Source organism: Coregonus lavaretus (genome assembly GCF_964263955.1).
Source record: "Coregonus lavaretus genome assembly, contig: HAP1_SCAFFOLD_597, whole genome shotgun sequence".
Lineage (NCBI taxonomy): Eukaryota > Metazoa > Chordata > Actinopteri > Salmoniformes > Salmonidae > Coregonus > Coregonus lavaretus.
The window spans coordinates 245,080-255,427 of NW_028156553.1; positions in this window are offsets into that span (position 1 = coordinate 245,080).

Below are 10,348 nucleotides of genomic sequence, written 5' to 3' on the forward strand. Positions count from 1 at the left end.
GTTGTGTCATGACAGTGTGTCTGAGATGTCAGCTTTCACTTCTTACAGCAGATGGCTTAGCAGGGCACATCTGCAGGCACCGCTGGCCACTGCTGCTACCATGTGTGTGGGGAGGGGGGGAATAGAGAGAGAGAGAGAGAGAGAGAGAGAGAGAGAGAGAGAGAGAGAGAGAGAGAGAGAGAGAGAGAGAGAGACAGAGAGAGAGAGAGAGAGAGAGAGAGAGAGAGAGTATGTTGCCTCAGAGTTCAGGACATCCCCAAAGCTTTAGACCCACAATGCACCTCTGGGGAGACGAGAGTGCAAGAGAAGAGAGAAAGAGGGAGGGAGAGAGAGAGGGATGCAGAGGAAGATAAAACAAAATGGGAGAGAAGGGGAGAGATAGAGAGAGAGAGAGAGAGAAGGGGGAGTGAAGAGGAGAGGGGGAGGAGAGAGAGAGAGAGAGAGAGAGAGAGGGGGGGGGAGTGAAGAGGAGAGGGGGAGAGAGAGAGAGAGAGAGAAGGGGGAGAAAAAGAGAGCGAAGGGGGAGAAAAAGAGAGGTGGATTCTGACAGAAAGAAAGAGGGGGGGCAGGGAGAGAGAACACATCATTGTGACAACAGTGTTAAGGACATTTCTGTTGTTTGACCTTTTCCCAAAAAGCACCAGACCCCTCCTTTCCCTCTCTACCACCCTACTCTCTCTAGGGTGAATAGGCCAAATGGTTTGTATTAAGATATGTATAGACTTAACTGATCCTGGATCTGTGGCTGATGGATGCCATGCAGAATTATGTTTCTCTGTATCAGTGCTGCCATCTACAGGACAGACTGAGTTACCGCAGCACAACCCTACAGTCAGAGAGCAGTGCACACCACAACTACAGTCATTTTAATGTATTTATTTAACAGGGACAATGCACATCAATGAACATTTCTGTAAATACGCCAGATTTAGACAACTGGCTATCTGTAGTCCATGGGCAGATATTATTTTGCAGTTGAGGCATTTGTATATAACAGTGTCATCTGCATAAACGTGTATATCAACACCATGACACATGAAGCAGTTCATTGATATATAAGCTAAAGAGTAAAGGCCCTAAAACAGATTCCTGTGGGACCCCCATTGTACAATTGCCAAGACAATTAGACTTTCTGGTTGATTCTAACACACTGTCTTCTGTCAAATAAATTAATCCATCCATTTTAAAGCATTAGGGGAGAAATTAAACTTTGCTAGTTTAGAGAGTAATATTCTGTGATTTTAAGTATCAAATGCTTTTTGCAAATCTATAAAACACAGCTCCTACCACTTCCCCTTTTGTTACATTTTAATGTAACCTTCTCCAAAAAAATAACAATTTGCTGAAAGTAGAATGATTAGCTCTGAAGGCAAATTGCAAGGGGTATAATGAGAAATCACTAGTATTCAAGTGATCAGTCAAATTGCTCAGCAACTACTCTCTCTCTGCAGCCATTGAAACGATTGGCTAAATACTTCTAGGTCTATATTTATTGACCATAAAACAATCTCCAGACTTGAACATAGGGGGTAACAACAGCTCCCTTGGGAAGATACCTTGGTTTCTGAAATAGATTAATCTGATATGTTATTGGTGATGTTAAAATATCTTTATGTATTTTAAAGAACACATGATCAAAACCGTAGACATCTTTGGCTTTGGAGGTTTTCAAGCTAAGATTTTTCTAACTTTCACCTCAGTAGTTGGAATCATATCAAACATTTTGAGTGAGTCTTCACATTGGGTGTTAAATAACTGCCTTAATGTAAACTTTTGCCCCACATCTAGTACAAACTTAGATGCATGAAGTACCGGTCTGAAGTGATGAAGCTCCGCCGGGGCAGTCCCGTTAGTTCTCTTATATACTCCTTACATAGAAAAGTTACATGGTCATTTTTCATAGGGTTGGTTCCTACATGTGTCTGGCACCGTCTCCTATCTTAACTTATAGAACATATTCTGGGTGTTCTGCCAGATGGTCCTAATGAGGAGGTCATGTCTTCCCCCCTCATATCTTTACCAGGCACAGGCAGGAACCAAGGATTATTTACGACCCGAAAGACAAGATGAACATTTTCAAGGCTGTCTCTTCACACGATAAACTTTGGAGAGATCAACATGTATTAAAAATCAGTCACTTGCATGAACCCAGTCGAATTGGTTATTAGAAAAGCACAAACATAACATTTTCCATCACACATATTGAAATGATTCCCCTTGTTTCCAACGTGGTTCCTGGTGAGCTGTACAGGCAACAGACCCACTGCCTGGAATGAATTTACTCCAACATGTGTTCTGGGGGGTACATTATACAGAGATGTAAAACAACCATAGGTATAGGAGCGCTGAACTCTGGATAGAAAAGAGATGCTTACTCTTACTGTAGAGTGGATTAGAGTGGACTGTGGTGGTGGAAAGTATGTATTTTTCACACTGGTCCCCGGTCAAGTAGGGGTCACAGGTGAGGGTGTACAGGAAATAAAAGCCCCCCCCGCTGTTGTTGCACAGGCGTTCATGTGTCCCCTGCTCGAGGTTGAAGGTACAGTACTTCAGCTTGTCATTATAACCCATAAAATCTTCATCCCAGACCTCCACTTTTAGCCTCAGGTCTTTGTCGAAGGGACCCATGTCAAAGGTAGCATTCCAGACAGGATTGTTGGACGTAATAACATTGGTCTGATGGGAATAGGAACCGTAGGTGACCACAGCGTACCTGTAGCAGGTGGAGAAACAGGAAGTTGGAAACAAAATGGAAAGATTAAAATACTATGGCGTGCCACAAGAGGGCGATCAAACTCATTCCATGGAGGTCCTACTGTATACTGGTTTGAGTTATTTCTATTAAATTAAGACCTAGACAACCAGGGGAGGGGATTTCCTTACTAATTAGTGACCTAGACAACCAGGTGAGGGGATATATTTACTAATTAGTGACCTAGACAACCAGGTGAGGGGATTTCCTTACTAAGTAGTGACCTAGACAACCAGGGGAGGGGATTTCCTTACTAATTAGTGACCTAGATAACCAGGTGAGGGGATTTCCTTACTAATTAGTGACCTAGACAACCAGGTGAGGGGATTTCCTTACTAATTAGTGACCTAGACATCCAGGTGAGGGGATTTCCTTACTCATTAATTAGTGACCTAGACAACCAGGTGAGGGGATTTCCATACTAATTAGTGACCTAGACAACCAGGTGAGGGGATTTCCATACTTATTAGTGACCTTCATTCATTAATCAAGTACAAGGGAGGAGCGAAAACCTGCAGACACATGTTGGTGTAAAAGGTTGAAACAACTGTCTTCTTGTTTCTCTCTCTCTTTTTCTCTCTCTCGTCTCTCCAAAACAAGGGTTTTCCTATGGGGTCAGCCGAATAAGTGTGGTGCATTCTATGGAGCAGGACTGCCCAACCCTGTTCCTGGAGAGCTACCGTCCTGGAGGTTTATACTCCAACCCTGTTCCTGGAGAGCTACCGTCCTGGAGGTTTTAACTCCAACCCTGTTCCTGGAGAGCTACCGTCCTGGAGGTTTTAACTCCAACCCTGTTCCTGGAGAGCTACCGTCCTGGAGGTTTTAACTCCAACCCTGTTCCTGGAGAGCTACCGTCCTGGAGGTTTTAACTCCAACCCTGTTCCTGGAGAGCTACCGTCCTGTAGGTTTTAACTCCAACCCTGTTCCTGGAGAGCTACCGTCCTGGAGGTTTTAACTCCAACCCTGTTCCTGGAGAGCTACCGTCCTGGAGGTTTTAACTCCAACCCTGTTCCTGGAGAGCTACCGTCCTGGAGGTTTTAACTCCAACCCTGTTCCTGGAGAGCTACCGTCCTGGAGGTTTTAACTCCAACCCTGTTCCTGGAGAGCTACCGTCCTGTAGGTTTTAACTCCAACCCTGTTCCTGGAGAGCTACCGTCCTGTAGGTTTTAACTCCAACCCTGTTCCTGGAGAGCTACCGTCCTGTAGGTTTTAACTCCAACCCTGTTCCTGGAGAGCTACCGTCCTGTAGGTTTTAACTCCAACCCTGTTCCTGGAGAGCTACCGTCCTGTAGGTTTTAACTCCAACCCTGTTCCTGGAGAGCTACCGTCCTGTAGGTTTTAACTCCAACCCTGTTCCTGGAGAGCTACCGTCCTGTAGGTTTTAACTCCAACCCTGTTCCTGGAGAGCTACCGTCCTGTAGGTTTTTGCTCCAACCCTGTTCCTGGAGAGCTACCGTCCTGTAGGTTTTAACTCCAACCCTGTTCCTGGAGAGCTACCGTCCTGGAGGTTTTAACTCCAACCCTGTTCCTGGAGAGCTACCGTCCTGTATGTTTTAACTCCAACCCTGTTCCTGGAGAGCTACCGTCCTGTAGGTTTTAACTCCAACCCTGTTCCTGGAGAGCTACCGTCCTGTAGGTTTTAACTCCAACCCTGTTCCTGGAGAGCTACCGTCCTGTAGGTTTTTGCTCCAACCGTAATCTAGCGCACCTGATTCTAATAATTAACAGGTTGATAAGATAAATCAGGTTAATAACACCTGGGGTTGGAGTGAAAACCTACAGGAGGGTAGCTCTCCAGGAACAGGGTTGGGCAACCCTGCTATAGAGAATAAAAGGCTTGTAAGTGAAAACTATTACGCTTGTTTGAGCATCAAGATTAGTATAGTTTGCTATTTATCTTAAGTTTTCACAGTGGTTACATCCAAACTTAAGCGCAAAAGACGTGGGAAATACATATTTTTTGTTCAAAATACATATTTTTAGGGCCTACCGAGTGGCGCAGCGGTCTAAGGCACTGCATTGCAGTGCTTGAGGCATCACTACAGACCCGGGTTCGATCCCAGGCAGCTGTGACCGGCGGGGCAAAATTGGCCCAGTGCGGTTTGGTGGAACATGTTTCAGAGGACGCATGACTAGATCGCAATTGGGGAGAAAAAGGTGCTAAAATAAAAATATATATATAATAATAATAAAAAAATACCTTCAGGTGGAGAAACAGAAAGTTGGAAACAAATGGAAAGATTCAAATATTATGGCATGCCACAAGAGGGCGATCTTACCTTATAATCAGACGTGAGCAAAAGACATTGAAAAATACATATTTGTGTTTGTGCTCATTGGGAAGGGGTTCTAGATAGCTAACTGCACATTCTGCTCTGTGCTCCAGCCTCCAGCACTTCTGTTGAAAAAAGTTAGCTCCTCCCAACCTGTCAAAAGCCATTCAAATGAATTCTGTCCATATTTTTTAAACTTTATATCGAAGGAGTGTCTTTAATTTGACGGCCTACACATGTACATTTCAGTGCAACGTGACCGTTAGACCCGATGACGTATTTCTGCGCAAGAGCTATGGTAGGTAACGTCGCCATGACATCGCCTGCAAGCATGATCAGGGATGCAGGTTGATTATTGGGATGAGTCATATCCTTGAGGCAGAACTGAGCGATTTCCACTAGATAGGCCAGCTGCAAAGTCAAAATTGGCTATATTGTAAAAATTAATGAAAACAAATAAAAGTGCTTTTTGGTCTTAATTTAAGGTTAGTGTTAGGCATTAGGATTAGCAGTGTGGTTAAGGTTAGGTTTAAAATCAGATTTTATGACTTTGTGGCTGTGCCAGCTAGTGACCACTGCAGAGCTGCCTCCAGAACAAGATTAATGAACAAAAATGTTAACCTGCAACAAGCAGTTACAGGCCTCTTTATTTAAATTATCTTTGGTAAAACGGCAATAAACTTTTTGCTCGATAGGTGGGTAAAAAATTGTGTTTACATGTGTTTACCCTCCACTACACCTCTGCAGAGGACTGAACAGTTTACATGTGTTTACCCTCCACTACACCTTGCAGAGGACTGAACAGTTTACATGTGTTTACCCTCCACTACACCTTGCAGAGGACTGAACAGTTTACATGTGTTTACCCTCCACTACACCTCTGCAGAGGACTGAACAGTTTACATGTGTTTACCCTCCACTGCACCTCTGCAGAGGACTGAACAGTTTACATGTGTTTACCCTCCACTACACCTTGCAGAGGACTGAACAGTTTACATGTGTTTACCCACCACTACACCTCTGCAGAGGACTGAACAGTTTACATGTGTTTACCCTCCACTATACCTCTGCAGAGGACTGAACAGTTTACATGTGTTTACCCTCCACTACACCTTGCAGAGGACTGAACAGTTTACATGTGTTTACCCTCCACTATACCTCTGCAGAGGACTGAACAGTTTACATGTGTTTACCCTCCACTACACCTTGCAGAGGACTGAAATTGTGCAGTAACATAACTTACGCATCAGTGTCTCCCGCTATCCATTGGTAGTCTCCTGCCAGTCCCCAGGCTCTGACCACCGTCACCACCAGTCTTCCCTTCGAGACCTCCTTGAGGCAGCAGTTTGAGTCCAGTTTAGAGTAACGGTCCCCACAGGACATTTCCCTGGTGCTCTCTGGGAGGGCATTCTCCTTCAGGTATTCCTGGACAGCCTCCTTTGTATTTCGAACAAAATGTTAACATATTCATTGACATATAACATATAACCTAAGATCCCGATTTTAGGTTTTATTTATGCATCCTGTGACAAGAATCTCCAATAAACAAACCCACCTGAGGTAATATAATTATATAACAAACAACCTTCAGGTTACAGCAAACTTCTGGGTTTTATTCTCCAGAGTTCAAACTCTTTGGAATCTCTGGCCAATAACAATAGAATGTAATAGAATATAATAGCCTTGATGTGAATCATGTACATGTACATATCTTAACCTACTGGCCCATGTTATCTAGATAGGTAAGTTAGGCTAACCAGCTATCATAAACCCTGTTTATACCTGGTTCTAACATCCTGATCCTGCCCACATATTTAGACAGGTGTAGACCATTAAAAGATGCATTGTGATCTGATTGTGATCAGATCTTCCTGACCACCTCTGGAGGTAGTCAGACACGCATTGTGGCTGGCAACCCTACAAGTGTAGACGAATCTGGACATCGAAATCATTTAAATCATCATTATCCCTCCCTTTAAAATAATTGACAGGTGTCACCATTGACTGAAGGCATCAATGAAGGAAACAGAGGAAGCCTCTCTCTCTCTCAATTGAGTATCTTACCTATTTCTTTTCTGATGATCTCATTTTTGCTATTTTGTAGCTTGGGCAACTATGTGTGTGTTTTCTGTTGGCTCCTCTCCCTGTAGGCTTTACAGACGCTCCCCACCCATTGGCTGCAACCCTTCTAATTTATTGTACCCTGCGTGCACAACCCATGTGGAATTCCGGGTCTCTGGCAGCGCTGGGAACTGCCGATCCACGGTCAAGAACACTGAGTTCATCTCAGCCTATGCTGCCCTGTAGTCCCTTGACCTTTTGGCCCTGACGGAGACATGGATCACCCCCCACAGAACGCTCTTCATCTGACTATGAAAATACATATTTGTGTTTGTGCTCATTGGGAAGGGGTTCTAGATAGCTAACTGCACATTCTGCTCTGTGCTCCAGCCTCCAGCACTTCTGTTGAAAAAAGTTAGCTCCTCCCAACCTGTCAAAAGCCATTCAAATGTATTCTGTCCCTTGAGCAGATCTGCCCCAAAAACACTATTGAGAAAGTAAAACCACAGAGTTTGCAAACCCAGATGCTCAAAAGGCTCATATTTCTGTGAACGCCTCACAAAGCAGACTCTACAGACCAGACAGGTATTTGGGGTATGTCAATGGGAGAAGTGAAAAAATTGTCCTTGTTAATTTTCTCGAAATATAAAGGCAAAACCTAGATTTGAGATGATGTCTTAAAGATGCACTCTCAATCTTTTGTATATTTTAAGCCAGTAGTTTTAAAAGCGGTGCTCACAAGCCAAAAGTGGTCCCTGTTTTTTATATACTACGTCATCAAATTGTGTACCACGGCATCAAATTGTGTACTGTGTCATCCATTTTGTATGATATGTTGTCTGTGTTTTGGTTCATGTCTGTATATATTAAATGTTCACTCCCTGTACTTGCTTCTCGTCTCCCAGCGTCTGTCCTTACAGAATGCTTACACCATTATCAGAAGCATCAGGGACGTTTTTTGTTTGGGTTGGTGACGTCGGGTCTGGGTGCTGTCGTAGTAAATATAAAATGTTATAGCTTGGTCTGACTAAAATATTGTGCATGACCCATTTTAACGTTAGGAGCTTGTTTTCAATCAATGCTGTTCCTATGCAAGAACAATGGACAGAGGACCAATATCTTGTCAAGGACAACACCCACGCCACAGGCCACAATCTGGTTGCTCCCCACGAGTTTTCCCTTGAGAACATACACACATTCACATACACATCTCCATGCATACGCACACTCATTCTCATGCCTCACGAGTTACGCACACACACAAACTGCACTTCTTTCTACTGGTCGGGTGCCAAGGGCAGAGGACTCTGCCGTGCACCAATGGGGCTTCTACTCTGGACAGAGCAGACCCGCCTCCTACGCCTCGGGAACCAATCAAGGGACTAGAAGAAGGACCCCTTTCACCATGTTACATCGTATAAGTAATGCTGTAAACTCTGTTTAGGGATCCTTCTCAGCTGACACTATTAGCGTGGCATATGATTAGGTCCATGCATGTTAATTAGCAGGATCCCATGCATGTAGCTTGAGCAGTACCAGCTATCTCTGTGTTTAATAAACTGCCTTTTGCTTAAGCATATTCCTCTCCGTCTAGCGTCGTTGGTTTTGTACTTCCTCTCCATATTATGGTTTCACCAACAGTGCCACTGCCGAAGGAACCGGGGATGCCTCAGCTGGCTCGTCAGGCTTCCATGCCTTAGCTGCCTCGAGAGGTTTTGTTGCCTCGGTTGGCTCGGCAGGCTCCCATTCCACGTCACACCTCCGCCGGCTCGTCAGGATTCCACGTCCCAGCCGGCTCGTCCGGCTCCCATGCCTCGGCCAGCCTGTGAGGCTCGCCCAGGTGGGATGCCAGGTGGCGTCCCTAGAGGGGGGTACTGTCACGCCTGCTCCCGCTCCCCCTCCCTGGCCCTCAAGGGCGCCAGGCTGCCCATCATTACGCACACCTGTCACCATCATTACACACATCAGCGCTTCATTGGACTCACCTGGACTTAATTACCTCCCCTCATGTTTAGTTTCCTCTGTCCAGATGCTGTCCATGTCTTTTATTCATTTAATCATCCCCCTGTACTTGCTTCCCGTCTCCCAGCGTCTGTCCAACTGAGATTGCTACAACAGTACATTCTTGGGCTAGTCTGGATCTAACTGGAGAGCACAAGACCAGGTGAGTGATGTAGCACCCGGAATGGCAGGGAGTTTTACACCATCACTCAACATTATCTTTCTGTCCATCTCTCCCACTTTCCCGTCTCTTCCCTCTCAGGTCAAGAGTGTGCCTGTGGGTGTGTTTAAGGAGCTGTTGTTGTTTACCCAGAACAGGAAGTTTCTACAACATCTCCATGATCTCTCCATCTCTCCCCTTTTGCCTCCACCCCCGTTCTTATGTTGTTGTTTTGTTTGCAGTTCTGAGAGACGAGATCATACCCAAAATGTTGACCTGCAAGTATGATTTTTTATTTATATTTTTTTACTGTTGAAGAGAAGTCATATGGAAAGTTTTGATCCAATATGTAATTTGCTTGTGACCTACATGCCAATGCATTCTGTAATAACCAAACCCATGCTCTCTCCACACACACACACACACACACACACACACACACACACACACACACACACAGAGAGTCTTGTACAACTAACCTTGTGTGGACAAACAATTCAGTCCCATTCAAAACACTATTTTCTGTAACCCGTACCTTAACCTGAAAAACTAACCCTAGCTCCTAAACCTAATTCTAACACTAATTGTAACCTTAACCCTAAACCCCTTAGAAATAATATTTGAACTTGTGGGGACTAACAAAATGACCCCAGTTGGTCTAATTTTTATTAGTTTACTATTCTTGTGGGGACTTCTTGTCCCCTCAAGTATAGTTAAACCCCCCCACCCGCCACACACAGAACAAGGTTAAGGACTAAGAAAACTTTGTTGTAGCGCGTTTAACACAAAATCCGTGAAGGGGCAAGCTGAGTACAAGACTATCATCTGCATATGCATAGATGAGAGAGCTTCCTACTGCCTGAGCTATGTTGTTGATGTAAATTGAGCAGAGCGTGGGGCCTAGGATCAAGCCTTGGGGTACTCCCTTGGTGACAAGCAGTGGTTGAGACACCAGATGTTCTGACTTTACACAATGAACTCTTTGAGAGAGGTAGTTAGCAAACCAGGCCAAAGACCCCTCAGAGACGCCACTCCTTAGCCAACCCACAAGTGTCTACCGTTTCTTCTAAGCTACTAATAGTTTCTGTTTCACAGAACTGT